This window comes from Rattus norvegicus, chromosome 18, assembly GCF_036323735.1.
Source record: "Rattus norvegicus strain BN/NHsdMcwi chromosome 18, GRCr8, whole genome shotgun sequence".
Taxonomy (NCBI): domain Eukaryota; kingdom Metazoa; phylum Chordata; class Mammalia; order Rodentia; family Muridae; genus Rattus; species Rattus norvegicus.
The window spans coordinates 15,763,404-15,790,810 of NC_086036.1; the positions used below are offsets into that span (position 1 = coordinate 15,763,404).

The 27,407-nt window shown below is 42.5% G+C and overlaps 1 protein-coding gene across 4 annotated transcripts in view; it reads left to right on the plus strand.

Annotated features, from left to right (window-relative positions):
• Positions 1 to 293: 293 nt before the first annotated feature.
• The window catches only part of Galnt1 (polypeptide N-acetylgalactosaminyltransferase 1), a 79,902-nt gene continuing 52,788 nt past the window's right edge, over positions 294 to 27,407 (plus strand). The window contains exon 1 of one of the 4 annotated variants that reach the window (XM_039097137.2): positions 294 to 434. The gene's annotated coding sequence lies outside the window, so the exon portion shown is untranslated. Of the gene's footprint in view, positions 435 to 840; positions 981 to 1,534; positions 1,641 to 27,407 lie in introns of those variants that run through there. The other 3 variants (XM_039097136.2, XM_063277601.1, XM_063277600.1) reach the window with 3 other exon arrangements.

Genomic DNA, 27,407 nt, shown 5'->3' on the forward strand with positions numbered 1-27,407 from the left:
GTGAAGCTATTGAGAAGCAAGCAAAGGCGGTTGGTTGGATGCACCTGGATGACTGAGGCCCAGGGTTCTTTCTGTCAGGGAGGCCAAGCTGATTCTGAGAATGAGTAGTGAGGTCTACTTCACCAGGGAAAGGGGTGGAAGGCATGGGAAGGGGGAGGTTGGCAGTATTTTTTTTTTTTTTCTGGTCCCCGAGGTCCGGCGGCCTCTTCCGGCGGTGCGGGCCGGTGGCCTCCCCTCACTGCCCACCACCCTCGGTCGTGCATCCAGTCGCCGGGCTCGACGGAACCACTCATCCCGCCACAGGTGGCTCCGCATCAGGCGTGGCCTTGTGCGGCGCCCCGGGCCTGAGGGCGGCGACGGCGCCTTCGTTTTCAGCAGCCCGCGACCGGCTCCCGGAGGCTTTACTTGCTGCCGCCGTCTTTGTCCGCACACAGGTGGGCACCCTCTCCTGCCCGAGGCCCCTGCCTGGACAACCGGATCCTGCGCCTCTGGGCGGGTGGGACAGGAAGCGACCGCACGGCGGAACCAACCGCGGCGGGGGCCAGGGGGCGCAGCCGGCGGCGGCCGAGGGGCGCCCGCTGCGGGGGAGGGGTCGGGCATCCGGTGAGCGCGGCCCCGGCCTCCCCCGCGCAGCCGCACCGGCCGCCGCGGCCGAGCTCGTCCTGCCAGGACTGCGCCCGGGCCGCCTTGCGCGCGCGCCGCGCTGACGGAGACGCCGGGCGAGCGCGGACCGCGGCTGCATGAGGCACGGCGGGAACTAGCGCGCCGAGCCCGCGAGGCCCGGCACGGAGGCTGGGGGCGGGCGCGGCGGAGGCGGAGCTCGTGCCGGGCCCGCCTGCCCGCGGGGGCGCCGCCGGCAGAGGCCGAGGAGGCGGCGCGGCGGACGGCGGCCCGAGAGGAGCGCCCGCGCTGCGGCCCGCGGGAGCGCGCCGCCACCGCCCGCGCCGGCCTGAAGAGCGCCTGCCGCCGCGCGGGCCGAGGTGAGTGCACGACAAGCCGGCCGGTGACGCCGGAGCGGAGCGGGGCGAGGCGGAGGCCCGGGCGCGCCCGCGTCCTCGGCCCTTTGTGGCCGCGCGGCCGGGGCGCGGAGTCCAGCGGCGGGGACTCCCGGGCAGCCCGGCGCGCGGCGTCTCCCTCTGCCGGGCAGCCGCGCAGAGCTGCGAGTTGGCGTCCTAGTTTGACATTGAGTTAGAAACCGTTTTTCTTCTGAAGACGGAAGTTTGTTTTATTGACAGAGGTAGAGCTAAACATGGCTCCTGGCTTCGGCCGTGTGGGACTTGCTGCTGCGGTACCGGGTTGACCCCGGCTGGTCTGGAGCGATGGGGGAGGGCGCACAGGCCGGGGCCGAGGTCTGTACCTGGGAAGTAGCGGGCTTCAGGCAGTGGGAATGAATGAAGGAGTACAGCACAATGCCGAGAGAGACTGACCAGGAATCGGGATGACTTGCAACCATCACTACCTCTCAGTCAGCCTTGCAGAGAGGACCCCTTCCGACCCCCCACCAAATTTATGACCTTGGCCTATTTCAGAGCCACTGAACCAAACTCGCTTGCCATTTCTGCTATCTGTGGGCAAAAGGTGCTCTTGAATTGTTTCTGGAGGACAGATAATGTCACCTACACCACACTTTGTGTTTAATAGTAAGTACGTTTCTTTACGATCGTATCAAGAACTATGGAAAGTAGGAGATCTTGTACTAATCTTCATAGATGAAGATGAGACCCCCAAGAAGTTCAAAGTTTCCGGGTCACACTTAACCTGCAAAGTTGCGATTCAGAACTAGACTTTGGTTGTCTAAGTGCTCTTTGCTTCGAATTTGTGTCCAGATCTATATCATCCATTAACCACATGTGAAATTGTTTCAATTTAAATTTTAAAAAGTTCAGCTCTTCACTCAGTAGCCACATATCAAACATTTAAGAGTGTTAGAGTTGAATAGAGCTCGTCTTGACCATTTATTTATCTGGCAAATATTTATTGAGTGTTGTCTGTGTGGTGTTAAGTCTTGGGACTATTGTGGTGAATAAAAGACACAAACTGTACTTGCCTTTACGGAGCTTGCATTTTACAAGATAGCTTGAAGATCTTTACATGGTACCTCAGAGTCTTGTTATTTCTTTCAAGTGTAGTTCATAGATTAGAAATATCTCCGTTCTCTGGGGAGTCTCGAAGTACTTTTCAGTCACCCATCCACATCGACTGAATTAGTGTGTGGTTTGAAATCTGAGAAGCCTTTATTCAAAAGTCAATAATAACTGGGTTTAGAGAATATTACATGTTTTATTTTATTATTATTTTAAATGTCTATGGGTATTTTGCCTGCACATTTGTCTCTGCACCTTGTTAGTGCCAGAAGATGACTTCAGATCTCTTGGAATTGGAGTTGCAGATAGTTGTGAGCTGCCATGTGGGTGCTGGGAATCAAACCTGGGTCCTCTGGAAGAGCTGTCAGTGCTGTTCATCACCAAAGCATCTCTCCAGCTCCATTTGTTTTAAGCAGCAAACTGTACAACTTTCAAATCTCATTATCTATGCGAACACTTATGTGTGTGACTTCCTCGATGGAGCTTAAACGTAAGGAGGGCAGAGATTGCCCTAGCTTTCTTTCCTGGTCAGGTGTTCTCATAGACTATTGATAGGCTTTCAGTAGATGTGCTTTGAGCAAATGAATGAGCATAACGAAGATATTTGTAGTTTTTCTTCTGGAAATCCTAGCTACCTGGTAGAGTTTTGCTCCTGGCATGACTTACAGACCTAACTTTCTTACTCCCTGTTTTTGTTTTGTGTTGAGGCAGCAGTTCCCACTCTGGCCTAGCTGGCCTCAGCTCACAGAAGCCTTCAAACCTCACCCTTCCAAAGGCTGGGATTATAACATGAGCCAACAAGCCTGGCTTCATTATGGGGTGGGGCATGGGGTTGATGCAAGGCCTCACTATGTAGCCCCTTTTCAGTGTAGATCATTGACCTCCAACTTGGAGTACTCTTGCTTCATTTCAGCCCACCAAGTGAGATATTATACAGACAGTGTGTTCACCTATCACCTGAGTAACGGACGTCCTGTTAATACATCTAAATTCCAATCATGTTACTCTGTGTGTGTGTGTGTGTGTGTGTGTGTGTGTGTGTGTGTGTGTGTGCGCGCGCATGCACGAGTGTGTGTACATGTACCTGTATATGTGTTTAGATATTTTGTATTTATGTGTGTGGGTGTTTTGTCTTTGTATGTATGTGCCCTTAGTACATACAGTGCCTTGGAGACCAGAGGGTGTCAGAACCCCTGGGACTGAATGAACCCCTGGATCATTCAACAGTCCCAAAGGTTGCAACCCACAGGTTGAGAATCACTGGAGTAGAGGCAAGGACCACTGTGCCAGGCTTTTGCTGCTGCTTGTTTATGGATAACTCCCACAGACCAGGTAGAATCATCCAGTCTTCAGAGTAGACTTCATTCTGTGGAGAATAACAGCACAACAGGCGTAATATTCTTTTTACACTCCTTTCTGTACTACATATGCTTCTCATATGTGGGTAAACTGGAAGAAAGAAATGCATCTGTGTAGGCTAGGACTAAGAGTAGATACTTACTTGCATGCTCATTTATTCAGTTCACATTTATTGGGTGATTACTGTGTGACAGACCCCAAAGTAGAGGACAGGACAGCACTAAACAGTACAGCTGAGTCCAGACTGGCAGCGAGTGCTGTAGAGGATGGTGGAGAGATTGGGTGCTATTCGGGTAAGTAGCTGGAGGGGAATCATTGCGTTTGGTCCCTAGATTAGTAGGGAACTTTTCTCTGAGTGGCAGTTGAATTGTCTTTGGCTTTTGGGTACCCTCCTCAATGACTTCTAGGCTGGCTTATCCCATCTCTGTTACCTCACAACCACATGTATCTTTCTCCAAAGGTACCGTGCTTATTTCTGGCTTTGTACCTTTATATGTTACTTCTTTCCAAGATTACTCTTTAAAGTGCTGCTGCTTGTTCAGAGATCGGATCACATCGCTTGTCCTGTATGAAGCCCTTCCACTGGTGATCTGTTGTGCCTGTCTCTACTGAAGTGTTTGGTGCTTGAGGGTTGGTATGGCATCTGATATTTGTCTCTGTGTGTACTCTGTGTCCAGGGGGAAGGATTGATAAAAGGCTGAGTGAAGCGTGCTCTCTCCCCGCTCTTTTACATTAAACTTTCTTTTAATTTTTAGTTTATTATTTTATGTGTATGGGTGTTTGCCTTCATTTAAGTCTTTACTCTTCTTGGGTGCCTGGTGCCCACAGAGGCCAGAAGGCATGGATTCCCTGGGCCTGGAGTTACAAATAGTCATGAGATGTCATATGGATGCTCAGAATCAAACCTAGGTCCTCTGAGGAGCAGCCAGTGCTTTTAATTGCAGCGCAGTGCCATCTCTTAAGCCCCTTAAACTTTTTTTTTGGGGGGGGGGTTTGTTTTTCAAGACAGGTTTTCTCTTTGTAGCCCTGGCTGTCCTAGAATTCAGTCTTGCCTTACACAAGTCCTGCTTCTTCTTCCTGAAAGCTGGGTTTAAAGGCATGCTCTACTACTGCCCAGCTAAATTAAACTTTTCATTGTGTGATTACTGTAGGTCCACGTGCAAACTAAGAAGCAATTCAGGAAGGTCCCTTGCATCCTTTATCCAGTTATTCCCATTGGTGTTATCTTGTAAACTATAGCACAGTGTTAAACTACAATACACTCTGGGACAGTGACATTTCAGAGGATTTCCACCTCAAAAGATTTCCTTATGCTGCTGTTTTTTACAAAAAGCTTTATTTTAGTGTATGAATGTTTGCCTGCCTGTGTGCTACTACATGTGTATGCATTGCTGGCAGAGACCAGAAGAGGGTGTCAGATTCCCTCTAACTGGAGTAATAGCTGGCTGGTGTGGAGCCTTGTGAGTACAGGGAACCAAACCAAGTTCTCTACAAGGGCAGCAAATCTCTTTAACAGCTGAGCCACCTCTCCAGTTCTTTATATCGCTTTTAAATCATCCTTTTATCCTGCCCCCACTCTTCATAAACTCTGGGATCCATTATTTTGTCATCTCAAGAGAGGTTTATAAATGGAGTTGCTTACTGTAGTAAGTACCTGTGAATTGACTGTTTGCACTAAGCACAGTAGAGATTTACCTAGGCTGTTGACTGTATCAGTAGTTGCCTCCTTATTGGTGAATAGCATTTCATAGTATGAATGAACTCTTAGTCCAGGTTGAGGATTGATGAAGAGCTGACAGTGAGATCTTGGAACTCTAGAAAAGTGTACCAAAATGTGGTATATTTTTATGATTCTTTTAACCATTTAAAAGTTTTGGGCATCTGGTTACTTCTAGTTTTTGATATTACAAATGAAAGCTGATAAATTTTCATGCTCAGGTTCTTGTGTTCTGTTGGGTTCTCTTGTTTTTCTGAAATGAGGTCTTAGTTAGATTAGGCTGGTGTATGTGGGGTGCTAGTTAGTTCCGACTGGCCTGGACCTCTTGATCCTACTGCCTCTACTGCCCAGGCACTGGGATTATGAGCCTCTACCATGTGTTTGGCTTCTCGTACAGGGTCCTACCTGAACGTCATTGGGCTGGCTGGGTTGTGTGGCATCTGTGTTCTAAGGTGACTGTAACAGTCCGCGTTTATTACAGTGGAGCATAGGTGATCAGCTTTTCTGATCCTCGCCACAGTATATGTTGTCGTTGCTCTTTGCACTACCCGTTCTATAGGTTTGCAATAGCTCATTGTGGTCTTAACGTGCTTTCCCTAATGGGTAATGGTGCTGAGTATTGTGTTTGGTTTTAAATGGTCACTGGGATGAAACTCAGCACCTCCCTTGTGATAGGCAAGAGGTCCACCACTGAGCTGCGGCCCTTCAGCATCTTGTAAGGTGTACATTTTCTTTAGGGAAGTGATCTTTGCTTGTTTTCAAACTGGGTTGTATTTTTTAACGACTGTGCTTTGAGAATTCTTTATGTAATTCTAGATACTAATCTTGTCAGAAGATTTATCTCTAGATTGTCTAATCATTCTATTCATCAGATTTTCGTGGAGCAAAGGCTTTTAATTTTGTTGAAATCTGGCCTTTCTATTTTGTGAACCATATTTTTGGTGTCAAGCCCAAGAACTCTTTGCAGAGATCTAGATCTTGAGGATTTCCTCCTGTGTATCTCTGGAAAGTGACGTGTTTTATACGTGATTCACTTTGGGTAAAGCATGAGCCTTGGGTCCTGGTTTATTTACCACGTATGGATGTCCAGTTGCCTCAGTACTATTTGTTGAAAAGATCACCTTTCTTCCTTGAATTGCTTATGTGCTGTCAGGCAGTTATGTATGTTTATATATGCATGTTTCTGAGGTGTTTATTCCGTTAATGTGTGTCTCCACAAGTTACCACACAGTTTGATTATTGAAACTGACCCCATCCAGCGTATCCATTTTCAAAATAATAGTTACTCATGTTTCTTTGCTTTTTCATATAAACTGTAGAATAATTTTTATTTACAAAAACATCTTGTTGAAATTTTGATAGATTTTGATAGACTCCAGTCAGTTTGGAACAAACTGTTATCTTTACTATAGGCCCTGTATCTGTTTATTGAGATCTTTGTTTCATCAGCATTGTGAAGTTTGCCAAATATTCTGTTACTGCATCTGTGTCTTAAATTTTGTTGGGTGTTTTGGTTGGATTTATATAGATATGTGCTTAGCAATGGTAAGTGCTGGTTTTAAGTGTCCCTTTTTTGACTTACTGCGTTGACTGAAGTTTTTGTTGCTGTGTTGAAGAGGATGGTGAGAAAAGGCATCTTTGTAAATGTTCCTTCTTTCTCTTTTGTGTGGAATGCTACCTATATGTTTTCCATGGGTGCTTTGTCAAGCTGAGGAACTTTGTTCTGAGAGTTTTGATGAGTGAATGTTTAATTTGGCCAACTGTTTTATGCATCAGCTAATATATGACCTTCCCTCCCTTTTCTTCTCTCTCTTTCATATCCTTTCTTTTACTTCCTCTCCCCCTTTTTTCCCTCTCCTTTTCTCTTGGAAACTCTTGGAATTCTTACAATTCTTACACATGCTGATTATACCCAGTCATGGAGCTACACATCAGAGCCTCTTAGATATGGGATAGATTCTATTGACTGATTTTTTTTTTTTAAATAATATTGATCCGCTTTCATCCTGGAAGAAACTTCCTTGGTCGTGCTATATAATTTTTTAACCTTTTATTTATTTTTATGAAAAGTAATTTCTTTACAGCTGGATGATGTTGGTGCATGCCTTTAATCCCAACATTTGGGAGGCAGAGGCAGGTGGATCTCTGAGTTTGAGGTCAACCTGTACTACAGAGTGAGTTCTAGGACAGCTAGAACTACACAGAGAAACCTTGTCTTGGAAAAAAACCAAAACCAACCAAACAAACAAACAATAACAACAAAAATAACAAAATTCCGTAAAAGTTTCTCCTCCCACATCCTCCCCGATTGGCCACTCATTCATATCTCTTAAAACAAACAGGCAAAAACCAAAAACTAAGGAACAACACAAATCAATAAATAAAAAGAAGACAAATAAAAAGTAGAAGAAATACACACAAAATCATAAAACCACAAAATTAGAAACCATAATATATAAGCAAATGACCAATAAGATTAAAAAATGACTAAACAAAGCAAGACAGAAAGTCTCTACCAGAATCTCATTGAGTTGCTTTTATGTAGACCAATTACTGGTGGGCATGGGGTTTATTTGGATGTGGTTCTTTTCTTCTGTGGAGATGGGGAGTAGGTGGTGGTTTGAGACAGGAAGCCCAGCCTGGTTTCAAGTAATGAAGTAATTTCTGATCCTTCTGCCCCTACCCAAGTGTTTGGATTATAGGCATGTATCACCATGCTCAATTGTCTGTTACTGATTTTTTTTTAACATTTATTTTATGTATATGAGTACACTGTAGCTGTCTTCAGACACACTAGATCTCATTACAGATGGATTTGAGGTGGTTGCTGGGAATTGAACTCAGGACCTCTGAAAGGGTAGTTAGTACTCTTAATCATTGAGCCATCACTCCAGCCCCTGGCTTATTGTTTTTAATATGTTTGTCTTAATTACTGTTCTGTTACTGTGAAGAGATACCATGACCAAGGGAACTCTTATGGAAAAAAAATTAATTGGAAGCTTGCTTTACATTTTCAGAGGTTTCGTTCATCGTCATCCTGGCAGGCAGCATGGAGACATGCAGACAGGCATCGGAGCAGAAGCTGAGAACTACATCCTCATCTGTAGACAGAGAATGAGGCTTTAGGCTTGGCATGGGCTTTTGTAACTTCAAAGCCCATCCCCAGTGATCCACTTCCTCCCACAAGGCTCCACCTCCTAATCCCTTTAATCCTTTCAAATAGTGCCACTCCCTTGTGGCTAAACATTCAAATATATGAATCCATTTTAGTCAAACCACTAGTGTTATATCTTTATGTTCTCTCAGTTCGGTGTATATTTTTATTTCTCTTGAGTCTTTCTCTTTGACTCATGAGTTATTTTAAAGTGTACTTTGTTAAGTGGTTAGAGGGTTTTTTTTTTTTAATCATTCTGGTTTGGGGTTTATAGTTTAATTCCACTGTAGTTGGAGCACTTACTCTGTGAGTTAAATTCTCGTATATTGTTGGAGTTTGTTTTATGATCCAATGATCCAGATAAATTATGTTGAAATCCCATGGGTTCTGCTGTAGTTGGGTCAAGTATGATCTTAGTTCCTATTTAGATCCTGTTATCGGAGGAATTGTTGACTTAATTTCCTCCCTCCATTCTTTTTTTCCTTGGAAGTTGAACCTAGGTCTTGCTCTTGCTAAGCAAACATTCTCCCACTGGGTTACACACTTCAGTTCCTTGCACAGACTTGAGTTTAACGCGCACACACATGCACAGATTTAGCTGTTGTGACTTCTGGATAGATCTGCTTTTCTGTTTTTTTGTACACGTTTGTCACATATTATTTGATATTATCAGAACTCCTGTAGGGTATGTCCTTTTTTTTTTTTTAAAGATTTATTTATTTGTTTACTCATTTACTTATCATGTGTAAGTACACTGTAGCTGTCTTCAGATGCACCGGAAGAGGGCATCAGATCTCATTACAGTTGGTTATGAGCCACCATCTGGTTGCTGGGATTTGAACTCAGTACCTTTGGCAGAGCAGTCAGTGTTCCTAACCACTGAGCCATCTCTCCAGCCCAGTTATATCCTTTATAATTTTGATATTATCAGAACTCTTGTAGGGTATATCCTTTATAGTTTTGATATTATCAGAACTCCTGTAGGGTATATCCTTTATAGTTTTGATATTATCAGAACTCCTGTAGGGTATATCCTTTATAGTTTTCATATTATCAGAACTCCTGTAGGGTATATCTTTTATAGTTTTGCTTTCAACTTGCCTGTATTGGTTAAATATTTCAAGTAGGTTTCCTGTAAAGAGCATATAGTTACATCATTTTTTTTTCTTTTTTCTTTTTTTCGGAGCTGGGGACTGAACCCAGGGCCTTGTGCTTGCTAGGCAAGCGCTCTACCACTGAGCCAAATCCCCAACCCCTACATCATGTTTTAAAAATCTGTTCAACTAGGTTCCATTTTCATTGCTGTATTTAGGCCATTTATATATAATATAATTATTACTATATTAGGCATACCCTTAGCACTTGACTTTTTTTTTTTGGGGGGGGGGGTTCTTTTTTTCGGAGCTGGGGACCGAACCCAGGGCCTTGCGCTTCCTAGGTAAGCGCTCTACCACTGAGCTAAATCCCCAGCCCCAGCACTTGACTTTTGCTTCCTAATTTTTCTTTTTTCTTTTTTCTTAAAACAAAAATAAACAAAAAAATCCCTCCTGGCTCCAGCTGCATTTGAAGCAAAGAATGGCCTTATCTAGCATCAGTGGGAGAGGAGGCCCTTGGTCTGTGAAGGCTTGATGTCCCAGTGTAGGGGAATACTAGGGCGCTGAGGTGGGAGTGAGTGGGTGGGGGGTGCACCCTCATAAAAGTAGGGGGATAGGGATGGGATAGGGGGGCTTGTGGAGGGGAAACTGGGAAAGGGGATAACATGAAATGTAAATAAATAAAATATCTAATAAAAAAAAACTTTTCTGGGGACAGAGTGGGATAGGACAAGAGCAAGGAGACTCGGGTCTCACTTAGCTCAGAGTGGCCTAGAACTCAGTATGAAGACCAAGCTGACCTTGACCATCCTCTTGCCTCATGCTTGGCCAGGATTTTTTGTCATCATTTTAATGTAGGTCTGTGATTCAAACCCTTTTTTTCTTTGTATGAGAATATCAATTCTCTTTCAGCTTTGTGTAGGTAGAGGTTTTTTTGTTTTTGTTTTTTAAATACTAATAACTTTTTCTTCCAGTTTTTGAAAAAACTGGCTTCCCTTTTGATTCTTGTGGTTTCAGGTAAGAAATTTGCTCTCATTAAAGTCACTTTTCCTTTTTGGGAATGGCTTTTCTCTCATTATGTTTAGAACTGTGTCTTTTGGTTTTACATCTGATGCTTGTGATACTTTGGTGTGGATTTTTTGGGTTTATCTGGTTTGGTGTTTACTCAGCATTCTGAATCTTTAGGTTTATGTCTTTTGCCAAATTAAGTAGTTTTCCACCATTACGTTTTGAATACGTTTTTAGCTTTATGTTTTTTTGTTCCCCTTACTTACAAGACAGACAGCTTGAGTGACAGTTGAAGAATGTTGATTTGAGTTGGTTTTTAGTCTTTCTGGTCTTTGGTTGGACACTTTTTGCTACTATGGCTTCCTGTGTACCTCCTCCATCCTTTTATTTTGCTCTTGAATCTGCCCACCTAGATTTTTCCCCCCAGCTTTTTAAATTTCTGTTTGGGTCTTTATCTGCTACTTACGCTTTTTCACTTTTAACTTGTGTAGAGAGTTCTTGTAATTGTTAAAGTGTTTCTGTCAAGGCTATTGTGAAATGGATAATTTTAACATCTATTGGTGTTATATCAGTTGAATTCTCCATCTTTTGGACGTGTGTGTGTGTGTGTGTGTGTGTGTGTGTGTGTGTGTGTGTGTGTGTGTTTATGTTTAAGACCTTAATATTTCCATGTTCTCCAATGTTTTAGTTCTTTGTTTTGTTTTTTCAGTTAAGCTTTCTGTTTTCAGAAAGTGACTCTTGGTGTTTGGAGGGGCATCACTTCAGCAGTGGAAATGAAGGGAGTACAGTATTAGAACACTCTCAACCCAAGAGAGCTTATTCTGTACTTGGATGGGTGAGGTGGTATGGAAGGAGTGTTGCCTTGTTACAAGCTGATGTGGGTGACAGCTTTGGCCCCTGTTGTGGTTTGAATGTGAAGTGTACCCATAGGTTCATGTGTTTGAGCTTTTGTCTGTAGCTAATGACACTGGGAAAGCTATAGAACTTGAAGGAGGTAAAGCCTCAGTGGGGGAAGTGGGTCACTGGGGCTGAGCCTTGAGACTTCATAGTTCAGCTCCACTACCTGTTCATGTTCTGCCTCTTGAGTTTGGTGCAGTGTGACCAGCTAGCCTATCTGCTTCTTGCCATCCACCATGCCTTCCCTGCCTGTTGCTAAGTGTTCCTCACCACACTAGACTGTAGCCCTCTGGAACTACAAGACAAGGTAAATCCTTTCTCTCATAAGCTGTTTTTTGTCAGGGTTCTTTTTCACAACTGCCTACGTTCACTTCTTAAATGCTGCCCTGGTGTGGAGGACTTAGGATCTTGTTGCAGCTGGTGAGTAAAGTCTACCCTTCTCATCTCAGGTGTTTCGTGTAATTTCTACTTAAAGTCACTGTATTGCTGGAATATCTCTTTCTAGTCTTCTGGATAATCCAGGCAGATTTCGGCTGGGGCTTTATTTATGTCTGTTTGCATTTCCAGTTGTTGGTGTCTTCTACTTCAGACCTGGGGTATATGAAGCAAAAGCAAATCTCGGAAATCATTTGCATTGCTGCCCCTCTCTTGCTGAAGTTCATGGCTTGTCTGCCTTCTTTCCCAAGCCCTACCAGATGAACAAATAACAACAAAATCTTGTCTTCTCATGTTTATGTGTGATATCCCCATTTTTATATATCTACTTCACTGTCAGAAGCAAAATCCCCGAAGAGCCAGTACTTGACATTCCACTTCCCGTGGAGTAATTTTTTTAGTACATGTAAAATATGAATTGCAGGTAAGAGAGAGAGCTGCCATATATAGTTCTTACCTTAAACACTGTTTGATTTTTGTATTTGTTTCTGAGTGTTTACTCTGAGTCTCCTAATGGACCAGGTACCAGGTTCTTGTCTAGGGACTATTGCTTGATGGTAGCTACTTCTTTTGAAAACAGATTTTAATTATTTTAAAATTAGTTCATTGAGAAGTACACTGTGGGACATTTCAGGGCATGAGATGTATAAACACTGTTGGAAAGAACAGCTTCTGACTGAAAGTGCAAAGGGTTACAGAACTGGCAACTTATCAGCTGATTTTTACCCTGTGGTAAACGGACCTCAGAAGGGAAAGGCTGAAGAAGAATTGGCACAACAGTCAATTAGTTTTGACAGATTGGATGGAATGCAGGTTATTGATAATTGAAAATGTGGCAGAAAACCACTGTAGACAGTATTGGCTGTGTATCAGGCATTGTTCTAAGTGATCTACATACAGTAACTTGTCTGGTCTTTATAAGATTAAAGGACGTGGATGGTTTAGTGCAGAACCCTGGTCTCACCTTTTTGTTCTTTTTTTAAAACTTTGTTTGGATGTTTCTTTTGCATGTATATCTTCATATCATTTGCACATCACTGCTAAGGCTAGAAGAAGTTGTTGAAGTTACAGGTGATTATGAGCCACCATGTGGGTGCTGAGAATGGAGCCCCTGATTTCTAACCTCTTGAGTAGCCAGTGCTCTTAACCACTAAACCAACTCTCCAGTCTCCTTTTCATCTCTTTTAACATGTGAGTCTTGCTCCAGAGTTTATAGATTTGACTATCAAACTAGATTGCTTTGCTAAGGTAGTTTAGGCAAGACTGAGAGGGACTGGAAGGGACGCCTGCTTGTTTGACTTTGAACTCCTGGTGTTTCTGTCTCCACATCCTAAGTGCTGGGCTGACAGGTGTGTGCTGCTCCATTGGGTTGGGAGGGCCTTTGAGATCCCAAGTAGAAGAGTATGGGTGTGTGAAGGAACCACTGAAGAGACCGATGAAGACATCGAATGATATGGTTGGAATCCATTTTGAAAGTACGTGAGATAAATATGTATCATTATTTCAAAAGACATGTAAGAGGTGAGGTGCCATGTGCAGGGACATTCAGAAGCATGTTTAGTCTGATTGGTGGTGAAAGAGCATGTTATCACTTGACTTCTGAAGGAAACATATCAACAGCATGGGAACAAAGTAAGAGCATTACAACTAGAGCAATTAGAAAAATCAGATTTTCTTTTTTCCTAAAGGTGATGAGAATCAAACCCGGAAAGTGCTAGGTAAACAGTGTTGTTGAATTACCACCTCAGCACTCAGGGAGTGTCTTGAGACATAGCCAACTGTAGAGCCAGAGAAGGACTCCTATCTGCAGGTGTTGTGGGAAGGATCGGAGGTCAGGTCTGGAGTTTGAAGTTAGAATCTTTAGCCTAGACATAAAAATAGGGAGAGATTGAGAGGGCTAAGGCATAAATCTAAAGGAATACTTGTAGTTGGGGCCCATGAGAATGAAAAGATTGAAAACATTTTTATTTTCTTCTGTGGGCCAAGTGCTATGAATACAGAGTGAACAAAACATGTTTTCTGTCTTTGTTGGTCACATAATCCAATGAAACATACAAAATAAGAAACAAGTAAGTAATAGAAATGGCATCTCAGTGGAGACCCAAAAATCAAAACATTATTATGTGAAGGGTAGTGGTAGGAAGAGAATTCTCAATGGAGGAATAGCATGTGTAGAGGCTGTAGGGCAGGGCAGGGCAGGCATGGTGTGTGAATGGAACTGGAAGATCACTGCGGCTGATACGCTCTGGGGCAAGAGAATGGGGTAAATGGAAGAGTCGTGGCCAGCTATGCAGTACCTCGAGTTCAGGGTTGTTCAGGGTTGTTCAACGTCGGTGAGCAGAAAGACTGAGCTTAAGTGTGTATACTCAGGGTAGTAGAGTTTGTTTTGCTAGAGAAGCCAGAAGGAAAGAAATGAGTAAGGGTCTTGCTTTGTAGTGTAGTCTGACCTTGAGCTTGTGATCCTCCTGCCCCACCTTCTAAGGTCAGGGATTATAGGTAGTGCTACCGAGGCTCAGAAGTCTTGTTTTTTTGAATTTTGCCTTGAGTTTTAAATATTTATAATTTAATCACAAATCTTTTGGGGTGAGAGGGAGGAAGGTGTATTTTTGCACAGATTGACAGTCTGAAATTTGCCTCAAGAAAATGACTTGGTATAGTCAGTTGGTTAGTGTGAGAGGAAAAGAATAATTTGTGGATCTAGGAAGAGAAAGAATGTAATTGTATTCTTGAAAGTCATTCTGAAACCAATGAAAATCAAATCACTTTAATTTTGTTATCGTTTTTTCTTTAAGTACACTGTAGCTGTCTTCAGACACACCAGAAGAGGGCATCAGATCCCATTACAGATAGTTGTGAGCCACCATGTGGCTGCTGGGATTTGAGGTCAGGACCTCTGGAAGAGCAGTTAGTGCGCTTAACCTAACCACTGAGCCATCTCTCCAGCCAGAGCCTTGTAGGTATACAGTTTTGTAATCATAGTATTTGAATGCCAGTGAATAGGACTAGCTATATAATTTGTAAATTCAGAATTACATGAAAAATGAGTCCCTTGGGGGGGGGGGGACCAAATGCTTCAAGACAATAACGGAGAGATTGTTAAACCAAAAGCAGAATCCCTTCTAAGCAGAACCCTGCATAACTAAGCAGAACCCTGGGTAACTATATATTTTATGAGTCCATAAAGTCTGTCCTGAAAGATTCTAGAATTTATATAGAACAGAAATCTTATTTTATAGAAGAGGATGCTATTATATACAATTATATGTTAATAATTATCATATTATTTTTAATGAAATTAACATTAAGCACTACATGCATCTTCGTTTTCCCCCGTGGGGATGCTGAAAGGATAAGTATGTGCGTGCTGTGCCTGCACGTTCGTGACTGTTGCAGGCAGGTGTGTGATGTGTGCATGTTCCTGAGAGTGTGGAGTTTGCCGTCTCTGGTGAGGTGGTCTCTTACTTGAACCCAGGGTAGCCAGCCAGTTTGCTGGAGACCTTTGTGCTTACTATGAGTTTCCCACAGTGCATGTAACAGTAATGACAGATAGGTGGGATAAGTCTTCCCACAGATATTTATACTGATGCTCCTACAAGTTCAGCAGTAGAGACTTTGAGGAGCAGTATCTAACATCAGAATAAACTATCCCATATGTGCTGTCTGCCCTACTATTGAATGTGCTGCTTTGTTCTTATTTCCTTGTAAGTTCTGAGAGTTCAGAATTTATTGGTCCTGTGCACTTATTTGAGAGCTGTCTGTCTGGTCACTGAGAATCACAGAATGAAGACAAGCAGTAGACCTTTGCAGCAGTGGTGATGGACTCTGATTTGACAGCTGAGGGTGGTATCTGTGTTTGTAGACGTACATACACCCTGTTGTCTGTAGGCACATGGAAGAGTAGCCAGGTAGCATGTATGCTGTTAAACACCTGCTGTATACATCCCTGTTTGTACAGGTTTTCCTAGTTTTTAAGTTAATTTTAGCAGCAATTAGGATTTTTTTTCCTGCTAAATAACTTAGGTGAAACTAGTAGTGATCACTGATAGAAATAAATTGAAGAAGCTAGATGATACTCAGTTTTGTTGTATTAGTTGGACTAGTTTGTAGCTGGTCCATTGCATATTAGCCCGTGTCTTTCGGCTCAGGTGAACACATTGAATAAACAATTAAAGAGAAAAGAAAGATGAGGTATTTGGGCAGCAGGAGTGGTTAGCTGTGAATCGAGAGCCAGGTTCTCTCTCTCAAAGGCCTTCACAGAAACTTCTGTGGCTGGCTCCTTTCTTCCCTCATTTCATACACGGCTTCAGAGAAGCCGTTCCTGAACACAGTGAAATAACCAGCTGTGCGGTCACTTGCTGACATGGCAGTTAGAAAATTCTTCGTGGCCTGCTCCTTATCTGTCCCTTTTTTATTTCTCAGCTTTGAATTACAGACAGTTTCATGAGACTGAAAGGAAACTGGTCCTTAAGGAAGCTGCCCTGTGTTTTTGCACCTGTGCTGGGGATCGAGGAGGAGGCAGTCCTTTCTCCTCATTCCTGGCTTAAATTGGAGTTGACAACTCAGGGCAGGAATCTATCGTGTGAGGGTCAGAGAGGTGTTTGAGCATACTATTGGGACTTTATTTCCTCTACTATGCTTTCATTTACAGTGTTTGATTTAGTGGATTTTTAGTATACCATAGCATTGAAATATTGGTATTGATATTTTATCAGTTATTATTCTTTAAATAAGTGATTATTGGTTTGTTTTCACAGGAAAAAAATTGACCATATAACAAAATATGTTAATTTTGTTTCTGAGATTTACTTTTCCAATTTTGTGTATCAGTACTATAATTTTCAACAAGCTTATAGAATTATTTTTTAATTAAATATCTAAACTATACATTTTCTTAAGGTTTTGTTTTGATTTGTTTTTGAGATCAAGGCTAACTATATTGCCTTGGCTGTTGTAGAACTTGCTATGTAGGCCAGGCTGTCCTCAAACTCAGAAATCTCCCCATCTTTTCCTCCAAGTGCTGGGATTAAAGGTGCATGGCACCATACCCAGCCAAAGGAGACTTCTTTTTAATTAAGGGGCAAGGATATGTGCAAGCATATGCAGATGCCAGTAGAGGCCAGAGGCATCAGATCCTGTGGCGCTGGGGTTACAGGCAATTGTGAGTCCTGGAAACCTACCTCTCCAAGAGCAATACACTTTAGTCACCAAGCCATCTCTCTAGCCTCCAGCAGGTATTTAGAAGGATACTTGTTCTGTGAACATCTGAAAGTTTATGAAATTGAGGAAGCGTGAGGAGACAAACTTAGGGAACAGGGAATGCTCGTGGTCTGGACCGGATGAGGGATAGTCTGGCTAGGGCGAGACTACAGCTTGGAGGGGTTTAAGTTCTGGTACTGTTGCTAGTTTTACTACATGTGCTGTGTTAAGATGCTGGTATGTCTGGCTTAGTTTACCTTCAACTTGGTCTGTTTTATTTCTCTGTGAAGGTGTTTCTAATGTTTTTGTTTTAAAAAGGAAATCACAGTAGAAGTTTCCTATAAATTTGCCTTTTTAAAAGGATCTAAATACTTTAGATCCTGTTCTTTGATCTTCTATCTGACAAAAAGTTCCTTTATTATTTTGTCGTCATTAAAAAGTGTTAATGTGTGAGGTTTAGTTTTATTATTTAGATTTTGAAAACGAATCAAAACTTGAAAGATAAAGAGAGAAGAGCATTAAGAGTAGGGGCTGCAGAATTCTGTCTTGGGTCTGGAGTATTTTGGGGTTGGGGAACAGATTATGTGGAGGCCAGAAATTATCATTGAATGTCTTTTTCGTTTTTCATTTCTTTTAAAAAAATTTTTGTGTCTATGGGTGTTTTGTATATATGTACCATATGCATTCCTAGTGCCTGCATGAGACCAGAAGGTGTTGAATTTCTTGACCTGGAGTTGTAGATGGTTGTGAGGCACCATTGTGGGTGCTGCAAATTCAACCTAGTTCTCAGGAGAAGCAGTCTGCACTCAAGAGTCCCCTCCTCTTTTCTCCCTCCTTCCCTCTGTCCCTCCTTCCCTCTCTTTCTTTAAAGTTTATTTTAATACCTTGATATTCTAATGCTATACAGGGAGAAAAGAAGCATGATTCTTTTTAAAGAGTTAATAAGTAATCCTCATAAAAAGTAATGAGAAAATTGGACAAGTTGCCTTGCAAGATGAGAAAACCTTTCAAAGGAACTAATAGTGACCTAATTAAATTCTAATTACCTTTAGAACTATGAAAGTTATTTCTGTTCATTTAACCATTATTTCAATAAATATTAAGTAATTTGATCCTATTATATATTTTATCATTTGTTTTAAAATTTCAGGTACTTGAAATTTTTGGATAGGAAATGTCTTAACTTTTTGAGTGGCATCTCCAAGTGTTCCCATTTGAAAGTGCCCTGATTTCTTTGAGGTGGATGGGAGCCATGCAGTTAGCATTTCTGTGAACCCCCTCCCTCTACTTCATACCAAGAAACAAATTACTTGTAGTCGTTACAATCTTATGTTTAATTTAAAAAATTAGTAGTATGTTAGGAGGAAGTGCTTCAGTAGTAGCTGTTAGTGTAGGGTCACAGTCCTACACTGTCAGTGTGTGTGTGTGTGTGTGTGTGTGTGTGTGTGTGTGTATCAGTTATGAGCATGTGCGCACTCCTGGAGCTTGAACCCAGAGACTTGCACATAATGTTCTGCCATTGAGACTACAGGCTCAATACAAATATGTGATATTGTTTCCTCGTTTGACCACTTGATACTTTTTCCTGTTGTTCTTAACAGCCTTCTATAGTATAGTCCAAGTTCGTTATGAGTTGGTGTTCCGCTTTTATCCGGAAATGTATGAAGTTTTGCTCAATTTACTGATGTATGCCAACTGCCTAGAAGTTTGTTTGGCACATAATTGTTAAACAAACCAGTTTCCTCTGTCTTTTAAGTAGAGTTGATACATTTCTTTTGGGATAAATACTTAGTGATTTAACTGTTAAGAGCTCATAGATGCTTCTGTTTTTTGGCAGTGTGGCAAATGTGAGACTTAAGTTTTTTAATTTTTTTTTTTTAAGATTAAAACTGTTGGGTCAGAGAGATGGCTTGGTATAAAAACATTGGCTGCTCTTCTAGAAGATTTGGATTCAATATCCAGTACCCACATACATGTCTGCTCACCACTTTCTTTAATTCTAGTCCCAATGGATATCAAAGGCTAGTCTAGCCTCCTCAGAGATCAGATAACACAAATGGTATGCTGACATACTTGCAGGCAAAACGCCCATACACTTAAAAATAAATACAAATTAAAAAATATTGGGCTATTTTAAATATTTTGTAAAAGTTCATTGTTGAGCTGACATGTAAGCAAGTAGACTTTTCAGAGCGTCTTGGGAAGAAAACCGTGAGCTCCAGAGGAAGTAAGCACAACAGCCACACTTGTTGTCCTGCTGGTGTTCTGAAGGCCAAAGAAGCCTGGAGTTTTGGTTTTTACAGAGTAGCCATGAAAGGCTGGACAGTCCAAGGGTTGAGTAAGGTGAGAATATCCACGGGACCTTCGCGTAAAGCTGAAATTCCCTAAAAATAATCAGTGAATATACTAGGAAGAAATAGCAAACCTGTTGGAGGATACAAGGATTGGAAGTGAAGTGTGCAGAGAAGAGTGTGTGAAGTCCTTTTCTTGTTCCTGTTAACAACATATCTGACAGAAGGAACTTGAGCAAGGATCATTTGACTCCTAGTTCAATCTGCATAGGACAGAGACAATGTGACTTAGTTCCTTAGTGATGGCTAACTAGAAAGTACAGCACTTGGGCAGGCATTGGAAGAGATACAACTTTTAAGGCCTGCTTTAGCTTCCCACTCAGTTAGGCCACATCCTCTACAGCTGGAGAGCAAGTGTTCAAATACTAGAGCTAGTTGGGAACATTTCAAGACTCAAACCATAACATGTTTGTCTTACCTTGTGTTCACTGGGAGTCTAAAATAGTAGGTCCACTCTACCTGGAGATAGAGCTCATACTATGGGAATGGTACAAAAAACCCAAGATAAAAATTTAGTGGAAAGTGGTCTCAGGTTTTGGTCTTAGGACTAATAACCAATCAAGCCAAACCCTTTGTTCATTCCCTTTCCCCTTTTATTCTTCTCATTTCCTCCTTTTCTTTCCCCAGGCTCCCTCCTTTGCCTCTTTCCCCTTTCCTGAATAGTGTCACATGTATCTCAGGCTAGCCTTAAACTCACTCTGTAGACAAGACTGACATCAAAGACTTGATCCTTTTATCTTCCCTACACTTAGGATTGCATTAATCTAGGTGCTTTCTTCAGGAATGTTGCATTCTAGACTTAAGAGGCTTAGGTGTAGCCTTAGAAAGTAGAGTATGAACTCACGGTCAAAGAAGTAAGAAAAAACTCATCTTCATCAGGGCTTCTATTGCTGCAATGAAACACCGTGACCAAGAAATAAGTTGAGGAAGAAAGGGTTTATTCAGCTTACACTTCCACATTGCTGCTCCTCACCAAAGGAAGTCAGGACTTGAACTCACACAGGAAAGGGACCTGGGGGCAGGAGCTGATGCAGAGGCCATGGAGAGGTGCTGCTTACCGGCTTGCTTCCCCTGGCTTGCTCAGCCTGCTCTCTTAAAGAACCCAGAGCTACTAACCAGCACAGGGGATGGCACCACTCACAACTAAGTGAGAAAATGCCTTATAGCTGGATCTCACGGAGGCATTTCCTAAACTGAGGTCCCTTTCTCTGTGATGTTTCCAGCTTGTGTTAAGTTGACACACAAAACCAGCCAATACAAAACTTGAAGTCAGTGATGTTTGTCAGCAGAGCAATGAAGACTGTAACCAAGCACTCTACAGTTATAGATACGCTGTGTCAGGTATGGCACATGCAATAAGTACATATTTTTTTTTTTTTTGGTTCTTTTTTTCGGAGCTGGGGACCGAACCCAGGGCCTTGCGCTTCCTAGGTAAGCGCTCTACCACTGAGCTAAATCCCCAGCCCCATAAGTACATATTTTTAAAAGACTTGTTTATAGTTACTTGTGTGTGTAGTGGTTGGAATAAGAATGGCCCCTATAGGCTCATATGTTTGAATGCTTGGTCTCCAGTTAGTAGAACTAATTGGGAAGGATTATGAAGTGTGGCCTTGTTGAAGGAGGTATGTCACTGGGCTTTAAAGTTGCAAAAGCCCATGCCATTCTCTACCCCTCCTTCTGTCTTCAACTTGTAGATAACTGATAAAAGCTCCCAGCTACTGTATCAGCACCATGCCTGGTTGACTGCTGCTGTCTTCCTCACCATGTTAATCAGAGACTAACCCTCAGTTAAGTGCTTCCTTTTGTAAGTTGTCTTGGTCATTTAGTTTTATGTCGACTTGACATCAAAGAGAGGAACCTCAATTGAGAAAATGCCTCCATAAGATCAGGCTGTCAAAATTAGATAAGCTGCATTCAGTAAGGTGTAAGGAAATAATTACATTTAAAAAAAGGTTTTAACAGGCAAGTTTGGTTTTGCATTTTAAAAGAATACTAATATAATTATTCACAGAAGCAGTTTAAATGTTATTTCCCTTGCTTTTGGTACCTGGATTGAGCCCAGGGCCTTATACTAGGCAGTGAGTGCTCTGCCACTCAGCTATGTCCTCAGCACATGAAAAATTTAAGAAAAATGGCAGTGCCTTTAAAATGCAGAAAATTAATTTATGAAGTCTAAAAACCTATTACAAACTTAGGACAGAAAGGAGATTATTTGACCTGATAAAAGATATCACTTTAATGATTGTCTTAGTTTGGGGTTTTATTACTGTGCAGAGATACCAGTGACCAAGACAAACATTTAGTTGGGTCTCGGGTCTGACAGTTTCAGAGGTTTAGTCCAGTATCATCATGGCAGGAAGCATGGCAACGTGCAGGCAGACATGGTGCTGGAGAAGGAGCTTAGAGCTCTCTATCTTGATCCAAAGGCAGCCAGGAGAGACTGTTATCCACACTGGATGGAGCCTGAGCTTAGGAGGAGACCTCAAAGCCCACCCCTAACACACTCCCTCCAATAAGGCCACACCTACTTCAACAAGGCCACACCTCCTAATATTGCCACTCCTTATGGTCAAGCATTGAAACTCATGAATCTATGGGGACCAAATCTATTCCAACCACTACATTCCAATCCCTGGCCTCCATAAATTTGAAGCTTTAACATAATGCAAAAATGTATTTAGTCCAACTTCCAAAGTCTATCACAGTCTCAATAATATTTAAAAGTTCAAAGTCTCTTCTGAGAGTCCTGTAATCACTTAATTGTTATAATTACTACAATCTCCTACAAAATCAAAATCCAAAAGCAGCTCACATACTTCCAACATCACAGGATATCCATTATTGTATTGGTCAGGGTTTCTAGAGTTACAGAACGTAAGCAATGTCTCTATATGACGGGAATTTGTTGGGATGACTTACAGTCTGTAGTCAGCTACTCCAATAATGATCAGCTGTGGATGGGAAGTCCAAGAATCCAGTAATTACTCAGTCCCATGAGGCTAGTTGTTTCAGCTGGTCTTCTATGGAAGTAGGTTCCAACAAATAATACTGGCAAGTAAATGCAAGCAGGCAAAGAAGATCGAATCTTCCTTTTTCCCACGACCTTTTGTTAGTCTCCAGCAGAAGGTGTGACCCAGATTAAAGGGGTGTACCACCATGCCTGGATCTGGGTCTTGTTTTGTCCCAGGCTGACCTTGGACTCAGAGGTCTCCTTGCCTCAGTCTCTTGGGGTTAAAGGCATGTACTACCTTGCCTAGGCCTAAGCTTTTCATAGCCACTTTGCCTCAAAATCTCCATGCCAAGATCCAGGTCAGAAATTTGTGTCTTCCAGACTCAAGATCTGGATCACAGGTGAGCCCTCCAGTTCTGGGTTGTAGTTCATTTTAGATAGAGTCAAGTTGACAACCAGGAACATCGGGAACTTGAGGAGGGGGGGTGAAAGAATGGGGGGACAGGAGATTCGAAGAAGGAGAGCAAGTCGTAGTCTGATCAAGCTCTCAAACTTTATTTCAGGGCAGTGGCTTATAAAGACAAGCAAGTGGGAAAGCCACTCAGGGCCCAAGACCCAATTCATCACCATCACCACCCTTCCATTGTTCTTTGGGTTCCTGTGACCATAAACCGCAAGTTGCAGGTGTACTAATAAGAACAGATAGCTGGCTAGGCTTCCCAGAGACAGTGGGCCTGAAACAGTCCTGAGAACAATTCCTGAAACAGAGGGTGTATAAGTGGGCTTGGCTCCCGGCACAATTATTATTCCATATCGTCATAGTGAGGTAATATTGGACCAGAGCATGACCAAAAACCAGCTGGGCAAACTCCAAACTCTGTGTCTTCATGTCTGATGTTCAACTCCTTTCAGCTTTGTTACTATAACACAGTTTTTTCTCTTGGCTGGTTCCACTCCCTGTTGCAGCCTTCTGCAGCAGGTATCCATGACTCTGGCTTCTCTAACATCTTATGGTCTCTAGGACAACTTCAACTTCTCAGTTCTTGTTCCATTGCCTGGGATCCACACATGGTTTTGACAAAGGGCTTGCATCACTTTTCCAGCTCTGTCTTCTGAAGCACTCTAGGCTCTGGCTGACTCCAGGCCATTGTTGCTGGTATTTTTAGTGGCCATTCCTATGATACTGGCATCTCTAAAACACTGGGGTCTTCCACTACAATTAGGCTGTACTTTTACCAGTAGCCTTTGTGGTCCACAGAATGGGTGTGGCCCTCATAGATGCATGTGTTTGACTGCTTGACCCATAGGGAGTGACACTATTAGGGGGTATGGCCTTGTTGGAGTAGGTGTGACCTTGTTAGAGGAAATGCATTACTGTGCTGGTGGGCTTTGAGGTCTCACATATATGATCTAGCTACACCCAGTGCAGAAGATAATCTCCTAGCTGCCTTCAAATCAATATGCAGGACTACCAACTCCTTCTTCAGCATCATGTGTGCCTTGACACTGCTGTTTCTCACCATGATGGTGCTGGACTGAACCTCTGAAACTGTAAGCCAGCCCCAGTTAGATACTGCCCTGAACCTAAGCATCTTTAAAATTTCCTTTTCACAAGATCTTTCTTTGTAAACATGACTACTATTCCTCAAGATCTGGATCAGAAGCCTGTGTCTTCCAGCCTCAAGATCCGGATCACAGGTGTGCCTTCCATTTCTGGATTGTAGCTCATTCCAGGTAAATAATTAGGTTGACAACCAAGAATAGCCATCACAATCCATCCCTTGTCAATTTGACATACAATCATATTTTCTCATGTCCAAATAAAAACAACAACCAGGTCATAATAACACCTAATATGATAATTATCCCTGTTTAACTGCAGACTCAGAAATATGCTTAGCTGGGTGGAATCTTGCCCTGAGGTTACCACTCCCTTAGTCCATTTAATATCCTTGAACATAGGATTTAGCTCCATTTCACTTCCTGCCCCTTTAATCTTTGAACTGTACATTTTGTATTTTTCCTTTCTAAATTTGCTATGTCTGGTCAGAAGGCTCTTCAGAAGAGAGAACCACAGGATGGGCAGAGTCTGTGCTAGGCTGTTCTGAGATTACCTTCATCAATGCAATTAATCTAAATCTCTTCATTTTAGCCTTAGGCAGACTTTTTAGACAAAGGCAAAAAGCAGCCACATTCTTCACCAAAATATCACAAGAACTGCCTCTAGGCCACATGCTAAAATTCTTCTCTGAAACCTCTTGAGCCAGCCCTACAGTTCTAATCACCCTCAGCACCACTGTCTTCCATGTTTTTACGGAGGTCTATTAAGCCCCACTTAAAGCATTCCCCTGCTTTCCAAAGTCCCCAAGTCCACATTCCTCCAAACAAAAGTGTGGTCAGGCTTATCACAGCAATACCCCAGTCCCTTGTACCAACTGCTGTACAAGCTGGAATCCTGAAGAAGTAGGCTTCAGTAGATGTGCTGGCCAATAAGTGCAAGCAGGCAAGGAGAAAAAAAACCTCTTCTTCCATTGTCCTCATATAGGCCTCCAGCAGAAGGTATGGCCCACATTAAAGGTCTGTCTGAAGACCTGGGTTAAAGGTGTGTGTTGATCCAGATTAAGAACGTGTGTCATCTCTTTTCTACTATTGTGACAAAGCATCAAGAGCAATGCAGCTCATAGAGTAGAGTTTATTCGGAGCTTACAGCTCCTCAGGGAGAATCCGTGACCATCATTGCAGGGGATGTGGTACTAGACAGACATGGTGCTGGTGCTATAGCTGAGAATTTACATCCTTATCTGCAATCAAGAGGCGGGGAGGGGCGGGGTAATTTTAACTGGGAATGGTGTGGGCTTTTGAAACCTCAAAGCTCACCCCTAGTGACACACCTACTCCAACAAGACCATCTCTAATCTTTCCCCCAATATTCCACCAACTTCAGACCAACGTTCAAATGAATGAGTCTTTGGTAGTCATTTTCTTTTCTTTTTTTTTTTTTTTTTATTAACTTGAGTATTTCTTATATACATTTCAAGTGTTATTCCCTTTCCCGGTTTCCGGGCAAATATCCCCCTCCCCCCTCCCCTTCCTTATGGGTGTTCCCCTCCCAACCCTCCCCCCATTGCCGCCCTCCCCCCATAGTCTAGTTCACTGGGGGTTCAGTCTTAGCAGGACCCAGGGCTTCCCCTTCCACTGGTGCTCTTACTAGGATATTCATTGCTACCTATGGGGTCAGAGTCCAGGGTCAGTCCATGTATAGTCTTTAGGTAGTGGCTTAGTCCCTGGAAGCTCTGGTTGCTTGACATTGTTGTACTTTTGGGGTCTCGAGCCCCTTCAAGCTCTTCCAGTTCTTTCTCTGATTCCTTCAACGGGGGACCTATTCTCAGTTCAGTGGTTTGCTGCTGGCATTCGCCTCTGTATTTGCTGTATTCTGGCTGTGTCTCTCAGGAGCGATCTACATCCGGCTCCTGTTGGTCTGCACTTCTTTGCTTCATCCATCTTGTCTAATTGGGTGGCTGTATATGTATGGGCCACATGTGGGGCAGGCTTTGAATGGGTGTTCCTTCAGTCTCTGTTTTAATCTTTGCCTCTCCCTTCCCTGCCAAGGGTATTCTTTTTCCTCATTTAAAGAAGCATTCACATTTTGATCATCCGTCTTGAGTTTCGTTTGTTCTAGGGATCTAGGGTAATTCAAGCATTTGGGCTAATAGCCACTTATCAATGAGTGCATACCATATATGTCTTTCTGTGATTGGGTTAGCTCACTCAGGATGATATTTTCCAGTTCCAACCATTTGCCTACGAATTTCATAAAGTCGTTGTTTTTGATAGCTGAGTAATATTCCATTGTGTAGATGTACCACATTTTCTGTATCCATTCCTCTGTTGAAGGGCATCTGGGTTCTTTCCAGTTTCTGGCTATTATAAATAAGGCTGCGATGAACATAGTGGAGCACGTGTCTCTTTTATATGTTGAGGCATCTTTTGGGTATATGCCCAAGAGAGGTATAGCTGGATCCTCAGGCAGTTCAATGTCCAATTTTCTGAGGAACCTCCAGACTGATTTCCAGAATGGTTTTACCAGTCTGCAATCCCACCAACAATGGAGGAGTGTTCCTCTTTCTCCACATCCTCGCCAGCATCTGCTGTCACCTGAGTTTTTGATCTTAGCCATTCTCACTGGTGTGAGGTGAAATCTCAGGGTTGTTTTGATTTGCATTTCCCTTATGACTAAAGATGTTGAACATTTCTTTAGGTGTTTCTCAGCCATTCGGCATTCCTCAGCTGTGAATTCTTTGTTTAGCTCTGAACCCCATTTTTTAATAGGGTTATTTGTTTCCCTGCGGTCTAACTTCTTGAGTTCTTTGTATATTTGGATATAAGGCCTCTATCTGTTGTAGGATTGGTAAAGATCTTTTCCCAATCTGTTGGTTGCCGTTTTGTCCTAACCACAGTGTCCTTTGCCTTACAGAAGCTTTGCAGTTTTATGAGATCCCATTTGTCGATTCTTGATCTTAGAGCATAAGCCATTGGTGTTTTGTTCAGGAAATTTTTTCCAGTGCCCATGTGTTCCAGATGCTTCCCTAGTTTTTCTTCTATTAGTTTGAGTGTGTCTGGTTTGATGTGGAGGTCCTTGATCCACTTGGACTTAAGCTTTGTACAGGGTGATAAGGATGGATCGATCTGCATTCTTCTACATGTTGCCCTCCAGTTGAACCAGCACCATTTGCTGAAAATGCTATCTTTTTTCCATTGGATGGTTTTGGCTCCTTTGTCAAAAATCAAGTGACCATAGGTGTGTGGGTTCATTTCTGGGTCTTCAATTCTATTCCATTGGTCTATCTGTCTGTCTCTGTACCAATACCATGCAGTTTTTATCACTATTGCTCTGTAATACTGCTTGAGTTCAGGGATAGTGATTCCCCCTGAAGTCCTTTTATTGTTGAGGATAGCTTTAGCTATCCTGGGTTTTTTGTTATTCCAGATGAATTTGCAAATTGTTCTGTCTAACTCTTTGAAGAATTGGATTGGTATTTTGATGGGGATTGCATTGAATCTGTAGATTGCTTTTGGTAAAATGGCCATTTTTACTATATTAATCCTGCCAATCCATGAGCATGGGAGATCTTTCCATCTTCTGAGGTCTTCTTCAATTTCTT